Here is a 17,047-nt window from a genome sequence, read left to right on the forward strand (position 1 = left end):
TTACAGTCTCATTAATAGGAGTGCCCATGTGTCAAAATCAGAACAACATCAATATTCTTCATTTCATGTTGCTTCATTGGTGATAATTCAAATTAAATGTCTTAATAGAAGCTTTGATTGTACTTTAATGGGTTCTTAGCCGTTATTATATGCATAGTCAGGCTTTCTCACTGGAAACATACTGCTATGCCTTTCTTCAGTATTCTTCAACACTTAGTAAAGATTTGTTTTTCAGATTGTTTATAGGGTTGTAATAATATTCAAAATAGAGTCTAGTCAATCCTTTTGGTTATTAATTTATAAACCTCAGCCACATTTGTGTTTTATGTATCATTTAATCTATTTTTGAGAATTTATAGGTGAATGGTTGCATTTCTTTCCTCCCTATTCTCTCTATATTCTCAAAATTCACTCATGTTCACCCCTTTCTCAAATTTATTTTTGTGATATATATATATATATATATATATATATAGAGAGAGAGAGAGAGAGAGAGAGAGAGAGAGGGAGACTGTAGTATAATTTCCAAAGCCAGATAATATCTCTGCCAGATGGGGTAGACACTGGAGCTGAAAGCAGAAGTAGACATGTGCTCCAGTCACTAACCCAGAAGCTCTCTCCAACTGATAGCAATTTGTAACTGAAAAATTAGACTCTCTCTGTAAGGGAGGAAGGAAATTTTTCTTAAGATTATGTCCCATGCTCAGCAATAGATGAACATCAGAAAAAGAAGTCAGTGGCACCTTTGTAAATTTTCTGTCTCATAATGTTGGGACAGTGCCACCTTTTTCTTTCTACTTCTTTCTTTCTTCTTCTTCTTCCTCCTTCTGCTCCTCTGTCTTTCCCTTGTCCTTCCCCTTCCCCTTCTCCTCCCCTTTCTCCTCCCTCTTCCCCCTTTTTCTTCCCTTACAGGTCCATCAGGAGTACTTTATATACATTAAATCTCAAGGTTTCATGATTTTCATGAGATTCTTTTGTGTGTAAACATGTATGTATGTCTTTTGTCTATATGTTATTTTTGTGTGTTTTTTTCTTTGAATTTTTTTCTGTTAGTTTTTGTCTTATTCTGTCTTGTTCCCTTTTTTATGATATTTCATTTTATTAGATGTCTTTATTATATAAGGAAAAAATGGATATTCATTCAAGCTGAGAGGGCTACAAAGAAACTGGAAGGCATAGAATAAGGGAAACTATAATCAGAATATATTGTAAAAAAATCTATTTTCAATAAGAATGAAAAATGAAGTATTGAATTGCCAGTAGCTCTTTATTTGTAGTGGAGCCTTGGGGGTTCTCCCCTTCCACATTTGGATGCTTACTGGTGTTGCTATTGTTTAGACCTTAAGTTTTGTGACTATGTGGACAAATTGTAAAAGCCAGTCTACCAGGACTTCTGCTAGGGGATATATTCTATGTATGTAGGTTGTTATATATCCTGGCCTTATAATATACAAATTCAACTTTGTCCTCCACATTCTCTTGAGTGATTTTTGCTTCTTCTGTCTTTCTTTATATTCCCACATGCATCTTTTACCAAATATCCTCTACTGCCTCAGGAAAAAAAAACAAAAGGTTTTTACAGAGTGTTATATCAAATTTTATTATGGATGCATCCTGCCATGAAGAAGAAAAATGCGGTCCTTATATACCCACTTTTCAGATAGGTCTCAATACCTCTTTGAAAACTTGAGTTACATCTGTTAAGAGTTCCTTAATACCAGATCTCACTTTCCACTGTATTTCCCTTCAATCTCTTAGTAGAAGTAAGAAATTGATAATGCTTTGTTTTCTTCATGGCAAAACCAGGAACAACTGTAGACTTTGGCACATGATAACTAACTACTTTGTGTTTGTTGTGTAAGTTAATATATATGGACAAACATGTCTGGTAAAACAAAACAGAAAAACAATAATGAAACCTTTGTGAGCAACTGATATTTTGCATGTTTGACAATGGACTAGGGAGATGGCTCAGTTCAGAAAATTCTCACTGTGCAATAATGAGGATCTGTGTTCAAGCACCAACATACACACACACACACACACACACACAAACACACACACACACGCACATGTAATTCCAGTATTGGGGAGATATTGCACCTTTTTAAGTTGGTTGTATAAGACAAAGAACTCAAATAAGAAAGGAGATATAGAGAAGAGCTAGGAAGGGACAGAAGAAATAATTAGGGGTATATATAATCAAATTGCATTGTATACATATATGAAATTTTTAGCCATTATCAAAAGAAAAGAAATTGTGCATGCTAGGTTACAGTTAAAGGTGACTATCCTGTGATGGCAGAAACGATCTGGCAGCATGTGTAGAAAGCATGTTGACAGAAGTCTGCCTGTTGCTATTACATCCTTACTAAGAAGCAGAAAGTGGATAGAAATTGGACTCCCTTAATTGTACAGACTTAAGGCCTGTGCCCAACTGAAACACTTCCTCCAGTAAGCCTTCATTTCTTCCAAGTTGCACCAACTTTTCATACTTACCATAAGCTGACAAGCAAGTTTTCAAACATTAGCTTATGAGAGACATTTCACATTCAAAACACAACCTGTGGTGTTCTATAAACTAAATGATCTTTATAAACCAACTGTTCCTGACTACCAACTAGTTTATATAATGTTTATATAATAATTCTATCATTATAAGTAAGGCATATATATATATATATATATATATATATATATATATTGCTGCATAAGCAAATAGATTCATATTAGTGGCTCAATACATTTTTAGCAAATATCCCATAGGTTAAAACAGACATCAGATTATATATTCATGGTAAAAAAATAATATAGCTCAGATAATATTATTATGGGTTTAATAAGAAAAATGTGAAATAAACATCTCCATAACTACTTTATGTTTTATTATATAGAAAGTTTTCAATCAAGTAAAAGAGAAAAGTTGCATTAGCTAGTATTTTTCCGAAAATAACGTTAGGTCATAAAAGTATTTTTGTTTCTATTTCTGAAGTAAAGTCTGCTTAAAAACATTATTTTTTTTCTTTTAAAAATGGTCACCCAGTCACAAAAGAAAACACATTGTATGTCGTCACTGATAAGTGGATATCAGGAAAAAAAAGCCTGAAATACCCGTGATACAACTTACAGACCATATGAAGCTCAAGAAGAAAGAAGACCAAACATGGATGCTTCAGTCCTACTTAGAAGGGGGAACAAAATAATCACCTGAGGTAGAGGGAGGGATGGACTTGGGAGGGAGACAGGAGGTGGGAGAAGGGAGACAGATCAAGTGTGGGAGGAGACAGGGGAGAGTTACAGAGGGTCAGAAAATTGATCAAAGCTGTGTAGCAGTCTGGGGTGGTGAACTGTGTTACCACCAGAAAGTCCCAGATGCCAGGAAAGCAAGAGGCTTCCAGGACCCAACCCAGATGACATTAGCTGAAATATGCAACAAAGCTGAGAACCTGTAGAGACTATATCCAGAGGATAGGGATATAGTCAACTGCCCCTGGTTGAGGGATGGGGCTACACACCCATCTCCAAAGTTTTAACTCAGAATTGCTCCATCTAAATAAAATACAGAGACAAAGAGTGGAGCAGAGACTGAAGGAAAGGCTATCTAGGGACTATCCCACCTGGGGATCTCTCCCATATACAGTCACCAAACCCAAACATTATTGCTGATGCCCAGAAGTGCTTGCTGGCAGGAGCTTAATATAGCTGTCTTCTGAGAAGGTTTGCCAGAGCATGGCAAATAAAGATGCGAATGCTTGCAGACAAGGACTCAACAAAGGCACCTCAATGGAGAAGTTAGGGGAAAGAATAAAGGAGCTGAAGGGGTTTGCAACCCCATAGGAAGAACAACAATATCAACCCACCAGGCCTCCCAGAGTTCCAGGACTAAACAACCAACCTAAGAGTACACATGGAGGAACCAATGGCTTCAGCTGCACATGTAGCAGAGGATAGCCTTCTCGGGCATCAGTGGGAGGCAAGGCCCTTGGTCCTGTGACGCATGGATGCCCAGCTTAGGGGAATGCTAGGGTGGTGATAAGATAGTGGGTGGGAGAGAGAAGGGGATAGGAGTGTTGCAGAGGGGAAACCGAGAAGGGGATAACATTTGAAATGGAAATAAGTAAAATATTCAATAAATAACAACTTAACATTGTAACACTATAGAAGAGCTCCATGAGAGGAGAGATCTGGTGGCATGGTTAACTGCAGGGGTCCATTACAATTCAGATCAGGAGGCTTCAGGAATGTGTCTCAGCACATTTCCTTATAGATCACTACTAGTTACAGCAGAACTATAGTTGGAGAGAAGCCAGCATTGCCTTTACAGAACTGAGGCTTATAAAAATATCACATATAAAATGTTTTGAAGCTAAACTCTGTTACCTGTTTTGAAAAAAAAAAATATTGAAATGAACCTTTTTCCCATGTACACATTCATGTGTCTGACCTCAGTAAGAAAGATTCTCACAGCATCAATACATTTACTGCTTAGCAAAGCCAGAAAGATACATCCTCCAGATTTTATTGAATCCCAGACACCTTAAAATATAGTTTTGCTTTATTTCTCTGCTCCTTCTGCTTGATATTTAAGTAGTCATATCTATAAAGGCAACACCAGTGCTAGTGTTTTCCAATATAAATGATGCATAATGGCTTCCTTAACTGAAAACACTTTGTGTGGACATCAATGACAAAAGCTGTTTATTCTTAGCATGTATGTTGCCCAACCTGGTATCTGACATTTATTGTCTACAGAATTGTATAACATTTCATTTGTAGTCTATAATATTTCTGTATACACCTATATTTGACTAACCAAAGACAAATAAAAGATCCTTTCTGTAATACAAGAAATGCTGAAAGAAAAATTAAATGATTTATAGTTAAATGCATCAATTCTCTGAACAGTAATCTACAACTATGTACTATTATTTTTCTTTTTACAAGTAAACACACAGCTAGAAGTCTGTCTGATACACAATTTTCATTTTCTTTCTTAAAATCTCTGTCCATCTCTCTATCTCTCTCTCTCATTGTCTCTGTGCCTCTCTCTGTCTCTCTTTGTCTCTGACTCTCTGTGTCTGTCTCTGTCTGTCTCTCTGTCTCTGTCTCTGTTTCTGTGTCTTTGTGTCTCCATGTCTCTGTCTCTCTGTGTCTCTGTCTCTCTGTGTTTCTGTCTCTCTGTCCCTCTGTCTTTGTCTCTCTGTTTCTCTCACTGTGCCTATGTGTGCACGCACGTGTGTGTGTGTGTGTGTGTTTGCATGTCGGGTATATGAGTACATATAGAGGCCATAGGCTGTCAAAGCCCTGCAAGCTGAAATTATAGCTGCAAGAACCAGGTAGTAGAAACCAAACTGAGGTTCAAATGGAAAAGCAGAACAGTTTTCCTATATGGTATTTATCAGAACCATATTGATGAATTTTTTCAATGACTAACTTAAACTAAACTCTTGACCATCTCTTTGGTGCAATGAATATAAAAAGTCAACTATTTGATATTAGTTACAATAATTGAGGAGAAATTTAGTCTATGAACTGAAGAACTATTGTCAGTTATTTTAGTTAAGAAATAGTTTTACAGGTATTTTTCTCATGTGTCTTTACTATTCTGAGTTCTATTCGGGCATAGTCTCAATGGAAAAAATAGAATAGTTACAAATTTTTTCCTATTATCAAATTTGCATCATTTGGAGATGTCCGACATTCACTAAGACATGTTTCTACAGGCTGAGTGGCTATGCTTGGATTCCCTGGAGCAAGGATATATGTAAACTGTTAAATGCCGCTTGCAGTGCATTTGTAAATGAGGATAAATATAAAAGTGATTTTTATTTAAGTACATAAGAATGCAAAACTCTCGATGGCAGAGAACTTGCCATGCTTGTCTTTTGTGATCCTTGTTACTTCACTGAATATATTCTCTTCTAGATCATCCATTCATTAGTAAATTTCATTATTCTTTACAGCTGAATAGTATTCCATTATGTCGACTTACATTTTCCTCATCAATTCATTTGCTGAATGGCGTTTAGATTGTTTCTATTTCCAGGATATTATGAATAGGCAGTAATAGGAGCAAGAATCTATTGAGTGGGATCCCATGCACCATATGCATATGCCAAGATGTGGCTCGTATGATCAATTTACTTTTGGTACTTTTGAGAGTTTTCCATGTTAATTTCTGGTATGGCTGTACCAATTTTATTTCCATCAACAGGAAATAAGACTTTCTCTTTGTCTAGTATATTGTCAGTATTTGATGTCAGTGGTTTCCTTGATTATTGCCAATCTCGCTGGTGTGAGATGAAATGTCAAAAAGGAATAATGTGACTTTCTCTAATTGCCAAAATAATGAACACTTTTTAGGTGTCCCATGGCATTATTTGTTTTTTCTACTGAGAACACTTTGTTTAAATCCTTAGACTCTTTCCTGAATCATCAGCTGTAAGTATAGATTATGGAGCAGCCACGCCATAGTTTCTGCTTTTATGGCTAAGGGAGCTTTATAGAAGAATGTTGAAAAGATTGAAAAAGCCAGAATAGCCAGAAGTAAAACAGTCTCCCAGAGAAATGGCTACACGAGCAATATCAGAACCATGTTGATATAAATGAACATGTGCATGTGCAAGGAGAAATTTATCATGGGATTCATAATTCTAAATCTAGATATATAAATAGTTAATTACTGTTGCAAAAAGGATAATTCACCTTCCTCAGATGAGTTCTGTTGTTGCTTTTCAGATGTAGAATTTTCAACCCTAAAACCATATGCAAACAAGGAACATAAGCAGACCCAACAGGAGTAACTTTTTATGTGTGTGTATGCATGTGTGTGTGTGTGATAGATAGATAGATAGATAGATAGATAGATAGATAATATATAGAATAGATGATACAGATAGATTAAATAGATGATAAAGAGATAAAGATGTATCTACAGGTAGAGCATATATATGTACACCACAAATTAAAAGAATATTAAAGGAAGTTAAGCCACTTGGATGGACAACATAACCCAGAACAACACACTAACAAAACCTTCAGTACAATGCATGAAAGACCTTCTTTTGAACAGTTGGTCACAATATTTTAAGGGACTCTCAAAACAAAATACATCACAGATAGCGCCTTTAGATGCCTCTCAGAGATGACAGTGTATTCCTACAAATGAAAATATAACATACATACATAGGACACATAGATATGCATATACATATGCATGTGTTTATGTTTACAACAATAATAATCAAAGAAAAATAAGCTGTGCAGTTGAAGAATTATAGAGAAGAATAAATAGAGGGTGTTTGGTAGAGGCTCAAGTGACAAAAAAAGTAGGACAGTGATGTAATTATATATCAATCAATTATATTTCAAAAATGAACTTTAAAACAACAAAATATAGCCTGTGAGAGAAAAAATGTGACAACCACATCTCAAAAAGAATAAAGACAAAAATTTTAGGCATTTTAGAAATAATCAAACAAGTTTGCAACACTACTTCTTTTTATACTTGGTATAACTGATTTTATTTTTATTGAATATATCCAAATACCATGATAGTTTGATAAAATGTTGTATAAGTAATCATAATTATTCGGTATAAGTTTAGATATTTCTTAGTCTATTTTCCTCATATATCTTTCTGATAGAAACATCTACATGCTCTATACTCTGATAAGTTTCATATATTTATGAAATATTGAACATGCAAATATCAAATAATTGTAGGTCATATTTGTCTATGAAATATAAGATCTTATTATTTAGGATTATTGTAATATTTCATTAAAAAGTAGAATTAGGCTATCTAGTGTCTAGAAAATATATATTACATATGTAATAATATAATCCATTACACTACATCCATCCCTAAGTTAAGTTACAAACAAGGAAATATTAAATCTTGCCTATTTGGGGAAAATTAAATAAAGAAATATTTGTGTCCTAATTTGATAGTCTCAGAATTGTTGAGCTATAAAGCAACTTTTTTTTACATTTTATATATCAACACAAACTCTTAAATAAACTGTATCTCTTAATCTGTACTACAATAATGAGAAGATACAGAATCTCTGCATTTTAAACCAAAAGTTTTTCCTGTCTCCATTCTAAAACACAGCCTCTCCCTTTCAACAGGGATACAATGAGAAACAGTGCTGGCCTTTATTGATGTGAGAAATGAAGTAAACACAATTAATGTGTTGTCTCCTATTCTGTTGTTTCTTTTCACAATAAATACTTCTAAATGCTTGTCAGCAAACTAAACAACATAGGTCAATATTTTGATATAGTCATCAAATGTGGCTAAGGTAAAAGTAGCTGAATTACTCTCAAAGGGAAACAACAAAAGCTTTCTTCGAGCAAATCAATACTTCATGGTTAGGGTTTCTATTTTTGCTTAACCTTCCTTGACAAATTCATCTTATTAATTATTTGGGAACATAGGTTGGAGTAGGTAGCTGGATTAAATACAAACTTTAAGAAGGAAGGAAAAGAGACAGGAAAAAGAATAAGAAAAATGGAAAAAACTTTGAAAATTAGTAAAGAGTCACATCTAATTTTAACTACTGGGTACAAGTGTGAATTTTGTTAGAAATGCCCCAAGTCTCCTGAGGAAGTTATGTTAGGCAGATGTGAAACATTGCATTTTTAGTTCAGTATGGATAGATTCTGCGACTTCAGATAAAATTCCCCTTGAAATTCTTATCACTTCTAATAAAGAGTAAGGACAACCATGAGATTCTTCTTTTTGTGGAATTAATGATGTAAAAAAGTTGAAATGGTATTAGTGATGATGCTTAAATTTGTTCAATAAGTAAAGATTGTGGATTGACACACAGCTTCTGAGTTTACTAACAGATACTTTGGGAGCTGAGTGTCATTGCTCTTTACTGTGCTAATGAGCTTTTTTATTTTGTTCATTTGTTTTGTTTGGTCTTTTTTGGAGGTGGTGTTATTTTATTTTTCCTAGAATGTGACATTTGCTTTAGTCTCTAAAGTTTAGAGAATCCAGTAGATATGGTGGTGTGGATAATGATTGCCATGTGTCAATGATAAAACAAACAAACAAAGATAACATTAAAACAAAACAAAATATCCTCATTTTTGACATTCTTAGGTACATACTGATTATATACAACCTCTTAAACTGTAACAAAATGAAGGATTTATGTCCCGAGACCCAATACTACAATTGTACAAAGCAGTTCCTTACTCTAGGTCAAAGAACTAGATCATTCTTGCTATACTGTGTTCCATCCCAGTGTTACCCTCAGTAATAACCTCTGCAGACTTTTTTTTTTTTATCTTTATTTTTTAAACATTAGCATCCACTAGTGGTCATCTCACTTTCACTGAACGCCATATAGCTTAGAAACAGTTTCATCATTGCACTTTTGAGTTAATTGTAAAATTTTAGGCATCAGTGGATTTTAATGAAAACTGCTTACTGTAATTATTAAATCTTAGCTGTGGCTGAATAAGATCTGGGAATTAACAATGCAAGAAGAACAAAACTTGGTGGTAACTTTCAAAAGCCACTGAATTTTCAGCATAATACCATAAACTAAAAATTTGGAGATACTCAAATTCTTCAAGTTAAGCATTTTAGTAATATCACATTGATCATAAAGACATGTTGAGACACCCTACTACTGTGATCACCTTCATTGGTGAGCTATGTAGATATGTCCCATAACATGAATGCAAATAAGCAAATGTGACATTGAGAATTCATTATATCACTTGTTTCAGTACTGACTATTGATGCCCCCTAGAGTTTAAAGCAATGGACTTGTGAGGAATATATGCTAATAGAATACCTCCTTGGGCAAATTAAGAAAAGAGACTTTTCTATGATTTTGTTAACTTTAATCATCGATTAAAGTTATGTGTGCATTTGTGTGAATGTCAGTGCTTGAAGGTGCTCATGCATATACATGTGTATATATGAGTATATACATGTGTGTGAGTGTGCGTATAAGCTTTTCTATGCATGCACCTGAAAATCAGAATCCAGCTTAGGTATCTTCCTCTATTGCTCTGTACCTTACATTTTTGAGAGCAGAACCCTTATTGATTATATAATTCATTATCTCTACTAGTCTGATGTGCCACAGAATCAGAGGGATCTTCCTGTGTCCAGCCTTTGTGTAACAGACATGTTAACAGCATATATTGCTTTTATGTGAGTGCTGGCGGCTTGACTCAGGTCCTTATACTTACACAGCAGGTATTGTATTCACTGAGACATCTTTATATTCTTCATCAAGAAATAAAATAAAAATCACAGCGTTGAAGAATAAATGAAAGTGCCCTTTAATTATCACATCAAGAAACTAGGAATGCTTGTGGTGGAACCTCTGCTTTATGTCCATGTATGGAGACAATTGAGGGTAATATACCTCAAGCTATTTATATGCCACCTTTTCTCAATCAGTGTAAAACACATCTCAACATATAATGCACAGTAAAACCCAGACACTATTAGACCAAAGAGAGCGTGAAGAAAGTACATTTAAACATTAGAACATGCTGTTTAGATGGATTTTGGTTGCTTTCAATGATTCTGGAGCTATCTCTAAACCCAAGGCTGTTGATTCTGGTTTTACTTCTAACCTTTTACCTTTTACATTTTATTTTATATTATATTTTTTATTTACGTTTACATTTATGTTTGGACTTATTGGGAATGTTCTCTGCTCCCCTAGTGCCAGAAGGAAGTCAGTGATTTGCCGGATTACTTTCAGCTCTCAAACATGTTCTGAGGGAGACAGAGTGTGCTCTTCCATTTGTTTCCCTCTCCCACATTTTCTGACATATTTTATTTGAAGATTAATTTGTATAAAAATATAAATGAAGTCAGGGTAGGTTTATATGGGAAGAGTTTATATGGGAAGGTAACAATAGAAGCTAAGAAGCCAGCCCTGCTGGTGAGTAGACAATGAAAGCATAGCTCTGCATGCCTACATCCATTAATGCACCTATAGAGTCCTGTGACTAAGTTCATAATAAAGGGCCAATTCTCCTGACAGTCCCTTTGATCAAGAATCCTGCAGTCTGTAAGAGCAGCAGGGATAACCCACAAGCTTCATGCATAGTCAATAGGGAAACTGCCATGCCTCACTGCCTTCCTGAAGGTGTAACTGAGATGCTGCCATCAGACACTTTAGAATAAATAATGTGAAAAAGTTCAGCTGGCCCTCTGCTCCTCGTTTTCAGTTCATGAGTGCACAGGGCTTAATCATATCATTCAGAAAGTATCTTACTGTACCACTGACTGTGTCACCGTGTCACTAATTTGGTAGTGTAAAAGTAGCTAGTGGAAAATATCTTACAAATAACAGTGTATGAGGTCAAGCATTAGGGGGATGCTGGAGTGGTGGGGCAAGAGAGTGTGGGTGGGTGGGGGAGCACACTCTTTCAGGCAAAGGGGAGAGGGAAGGGCAGATGTGCAATGGGGAGATTGGTGGAGGGTTAACTGGGAAGTGGGTTATCACGGGATGGGGTGTTGATGGAGGGGGTAACTGGAAAGTGGGATCACTTGAGATGTAAAGGCATGGAATAATTAATTAAAAACAAACAAATAACATTGTATGATTGTGGGTAGCTGACAGAAGGCAGCTGTCATCCTTCCAGCCATCTTGAGCCATATACCCTGACAAGAGACTTGATTACAATATCCTACAACAGCTGAGCACATTCTGATAACATCTTGCTTTAGATACCCAGGATTTTCCCTTGGGTGTGTGAGACTTAAAGGTATGTGACTTAAGTGCATGACTTAGAGATCAGATTTAGAGACAAGACCTAAGGTCATGATTTAAAGGCGTGGCTTAGAAGTGAGACATATAAAAGGCAAGAGGCAGACAGAAGAAATTATTATTATTAAGTATTAGGCACTTGGAGTAGGCACTTGAGACTCGAGACAGGCAATTATTATTAAGTAGTAGGCACTTAGCACTTGGAGAAAAAACTTGGAACTTGGAGGTACTAGGGACCAGGAACTAGGAACTAGGAACTCAAGACTTAGGACTTGGAGAGAAGAAGAGAGACTGAAGAATAAATGGGATTGAATCACACTCTGTCTGGTCTCCATTCTTCTCGTCTGTCCTCACTCTCTCTCTCTCTTGCTGAACTCTGACCCGCTGACCGGAGCAGCTTGGGGCAGTGCTCTGACAATTTAGCCCCCAAGGCTTTTGGTAGTGCGGGTTCCAACACTGACAGAGTGGTCCCGATATTTTGGCCACAACATATGATAGTACAGATTTTAACAGTGCCTACAACAGAAGAGAGGGTGAAAGCCAACTCCTGTTAAGGACAAGACCATTCAAATTTTACTTGTTTATGGTGAAGTGTGACTACTCTTTAGTCTCAGCCACAGAATAAACACGGACCAAGCTAAACACTGTGCTCCACCTCAATTCTTAAAATGATTTGGAATCCTGAGAAAAGAAGACATGGGTTTTCTAACTGTTTATTTTGTATCTTTCTATGCTGACCTTCTGATGTAACTGTACACAATCTTTATCATAATGGTTAGAATGATAATACATAGCTTCTTCTATTAGATACAGCCTAGAGTCACCTAAGAAGTAGTTAAAAATAAAAGGATTGTCCAGATGCGATTATTGGGGGGGGGGGGGGGGGCATTGCTGTGGGAGTTGATCTTGAGTACTAAATGTACCTTCTTTTCTTGAGATAAGAGTTACACCAGCGGTCAATGAAACCGCACCTGCAGCTTCCTTACTGAGGACAATCAGCATTCATCCTCCTAAAGGGGCTTGAGCCATAGTGAGGAGATTCCAAATACCACCACCTCACAACATAGCAGTGCATTATCTACACAGCAGAATACCCTTTCTTCGTCAACATCTTCTGGCATACTTCCACATCCACTCGTTTGCATACAAGTTTGAAGAGTGAGGTGAATCTACATTCTTCCTACCCCACTTTCTCTACCACATCTAGCACCGTCTCTGCACCTCCCCCAGTGGTCAATCTGAATAGTGGCAGTAGTCTAGGCCTTAGCCTGTGCAGCAACGCTACTATCACACCCTCCACTCCAAGTTCAGTTGCTACAATTTCAGGAAAAGCTCCTCCCAATCTTCTTCCTGGAGTCCCACCATTGTTGCCTAATCCATACATTATGGCTCCGGGACAGTTAAATGCCTACCAGCCACAAGTATATCGTTACGATGATTTACAGATGCTCCAGACAAGATTTCACCTGAATTACTATGGTATCCTGTTTTTCACACCCACCACTCCACTTAACTGGTAGTATGGTCAGCAACCCTTACACTGGCAACCTCACCAACTTTTGGCCATGGGGATGCCTCCTCCCAAGCCCCAGCCACAACCTTGGCCCAAGACCAACAAAAACAGATGCAGACTCACCACACCACGCAACAGACATTCGCTGCCTCCTGGTTATAATTACACCAGCCTGCCATACAACACAGAGGGTCCCAGCCTCCCCAGCTCTTTCCAGTATGGGCCTGCTCTGTTCCCTGTGGCTCCTATTTCTTCCAAGCAGCATGGTGTGAATGTCAGCGTGAATGCCTCAGCCACCCCTTTCTGACAGCCAAATGGATATGGGTCTCATGGATACAAAACTAGTTTATCAGTCACCTCCAGTAACACAGGCATGCCAGGTATCTCTGGTTCTGTGTTCTCTAAAACCCAGCAGTCCTTGGAGAAACAAGGGTCTCATTCCAGTACTTCTGCCGCCTCCTTCAACCTGCCTTCTGCCCTAGGAAGTGGAGGGCCCATCAATCCAGCCTCAGCTGCTGCCTACCCACTTTTCCCCTTTATGCATATTCTCATTCCACATCAGCAGCCACACTCTCGAATCCTTCACCATCACCTGCAGCAGGATGGCCAGACCAGCAGCAGGCAACATAGCCAAAGCAGCTCCGTTCTGCAGAAACACCAAACCAACAAATCTGCCTACAACAGCTTTAGCTGTGGGTCCAAATGGAGCCCTGACCCTGTCCCATCTTCTGAGGGGGTTTTGCAACCTGGAAACTATGGAAACAGCATCAAAGACAGAAATAAATGTAGAACAATTCTGCTGCTCCACACCCTCAGCGTTCCATCGGACACCTGAGCTTCATGTCTGTCCATCCCTATACCATCCCACCCTGTTGTATGTATTACAGGATTTGTATTTTCCTGCCCTCCCCTCCTCTTACTCCTTTCTCTTTCCATTAAAGATGATGAAACTATGCTGTGGTCCCTGCCTTTCCTTCATTTCTCCCTGTTCACCCTAGTGGTTTATGGGTAAGGTGGAAAGGCGAACGCCCCCTCCCAAATATATATCAGCCCAAAAGCCTAAGTCTCCTCCTTTATTATTAGAAAAACCAACCCCACCACACACACTTAAAAATGGCATAATAAATATGAACAGCATTGTTAGATGGATTAGTTAATGTGGCTTTTTTTGCATCGTGTCCTCAAATTTAATGGATTAATGTGTCATGTGTCATTCATATATATATATGGAAATAAAACCCTCTACCTTAAAAAAAGAGTTAAACTGGTGGCAAATCCATGTGATCGTCTTGTCTCCATTTGCAACTGTATAAGAGCAATTACATGCAGGCATACACAGGTATTAATGTGGGTGCTGGGATTTGAACTTTGGTTCTCATGCTTATGCAGAAATTCCTTTTACCCATTAAACTATCTCCCTAGGCCCTTCTGGATATGTTAAGATAAACTCTTTTGTAAATGGAGACTATTATCTTCATACATTACATATTCATAAAATAGGCAAAATAATTTTCTTCCACTCAACAATTTGATAGCACATTCCTTTCAATATACTTACATCACACCTGAGCATCATATCACAATAATTCATATCACATTCTGAGAATTAAGGCCTTTCCTTTCTCCCAGTTAGGTTTGTGACAGTACTTGCTACAGACAGTGCAAAATCCAATACTCAGTTTATGAAAAATTGCTATGCAATTTATGTTTGAACAAATGGTGGTTTGTTGACAAAATTATTTACTAATTTTTCTGATAAGGATTTAACCTAGAACTTTCTCTGCAGCATGTATATTTTAACAGTAACCTGTACACTACACTAAGTCACATTTCAATGCCTCTCTCTCTCTCTCTCTCTCTCTCTCTCTCTCTCTGTGTGTGTGTGTGTGTGTGTGTGTGTGTGTGTTTATCTGTGTGTGATAGGGTTAACAAATAAGAAAAAATGTGTAAAAAAATAACTTTAATCCTGATAGGAAACATTTTGACATTGTTTAACTCATGGTTCTTTAAAGGCTGATGTCCCTAATGCATCATGTGTTAAATGTATGTGATACACATATGTTTTTGTTTTCTATCTTTTTTAATAAAATTCATTTAAAATTCTGTTACAAATTTAAATTTTATAATTTTATAAATTTTATAATGCTAATGAAGAAGGAAAAAAAAATAAAACAATAAAATTCTCAAATTGTTTTGTTCAAATTATATATGTAATTAAAATGTCACAATAACAAAAAATGATGCAAACCAAGAATTCCCACAAGATTGACATTTTTAGTGCTTAGACCAGTATTAAGTGAATGAAAAAATAACATTAAAGATGTAAAGAACTGAGTCTCTACCAGACCATGAAATGCTATAATAGCTGTGATATTTTTATTATAGTCATCATAAAATTGACATGCTCCTTGTTAATGACAGGCATGACCTTATGTAGTAGAAGTTGTATTTTGAATATTCAGTATCTGCTTAAGTCATCAGAATAAATCAAAACGTTGGCTTAACTCATGAATATATTACAGAAGAAATTCATACTGTTAAATGTCACTTGAAAATTTCAGAAAAAACATTTGATGTGAGATAGATGATAGTTACTGGTGCTGTTATTTAGAGAAATTTGATTCACAAACAGAAGTTGTGCATGAAGAGGAGGTGAAAAACATTGAAAAATAGTGACTTGAAATTGATCTTGGAGACTTAGGAATGTCTGGATCTGAGAAAGAAGAAGAAGAAGTAATTTACCATGGAAAAGACAGATTCCCCCATGGATACAAATTTGTTTGCAATTTTCTAGATCATTCAGGAATTCTCAACCCACTGGATTCCTCTACACATCTCATCTCTAAGCTCTTTTTAAAAATCATTTTATTTATATTCCAAATATTGACTACCTCCCCTTTGCCTCTGAGAGGGTGCTCTCTCAACCCCTCAGCTCTTCTTCTACCCCAACTTCCCATCCCTCACTCCCCATTCAGCTCCCCCATATACCCACTCACTACCACCTCACCTTCTCTAGCATACCCCTTTCACTGGAGTATCAAGTCTCTAATTTTTTCCCACTGAGGCCAGACAAGGCAGTCTTCTGTTACATATTGCCAGGGTCCAAGGACCAGCCCATATCTTCTCTTTGGTTGGTGACTTTGACTCTGGGAGGTCTGAGAGTTCCCAGTTAGTTGATATTGTTGTTCTTGCTATGGGGTTGCCATATCTTCCCCTTCAGCCCCTTCAATCCTTCCCTTAACTCTTCCATAGGAGTCTCAGACCTCAGTACAGTACTTGGCTATATGTACCTGCATCTCGCTCATTCAGTTGCTGGTAGAGCCTCTCAGAGGACAGCAATGCTAGGTTCCTGTCTGCAATCACAACATGGCATCAGTAATAGTGTCAGGGTTTAGTGTCTGAGCATAGGATGAATGCCAAGTTGGGTCTGTCACTGGATGGCATTTCCTTCAACCTCTGCTCTACTTTTGTGTCTTTCTCCTCTTTGTTTTGTGTCTATGTCTACCTATGCTTGAAATCTAAATACAGCTTCCATTGCCACCATAAACTGATCCATCATTTTTCTAACTAGATTTTTTTCCTCTCCTGTGATTCAACAACTTTCTCCTCACTTTAAAAATAAACATTTATTTCATGCTTGCTCAGAATACAGAACCTCTTGACACCTGTTTTTTAGAATGTGATTTACCTTACAGTCTTTGAAATAGTCAGATGACCCAACACAGTGTTTCAGAGAGTAGGCACTTGACACCACACATTGCAAGCTGGTAAAAGA

The 17,047-nt window shown here is 37.0% G+C and overlaps 1 protein-coding gene and 1 pseudogene across 1 annotated transcript in view; one reads left to right on the plus strand and one right to left on the minus strand.

Annotated features, from left to right (window-relative positions):
• Nucleotides 1-17,047, minus strand: part of Cdh12 (cadherin 12) — a 1,002,120-nt gene that overhangs the window by 125,652 nt on the left and 859,421 nt on the right. The window lies entirely within an intron of this gene.
• On the plus strand, nt 10,341-14,107 carry LOC117723675 (ubiquitin-associated protein 2-like pseudogene; annotated as a pseudogene).

Source organism: Arvicanthis niloticus, chromosome 19 (assembly GCF_011762505.2).
Source record: "Arvicanthis niloticus isolate mArvNil1 chromosome 19, mArvNil1.pat.X, whole genome shotgun sequence".
In the NCBI taxonomy this organism is placed as follows: Eukaryota; Metazoa; Chordata; class Mammalia; order Rodentia; family Muridae; genus Arvicanthis; species Arvicanthis niloticus.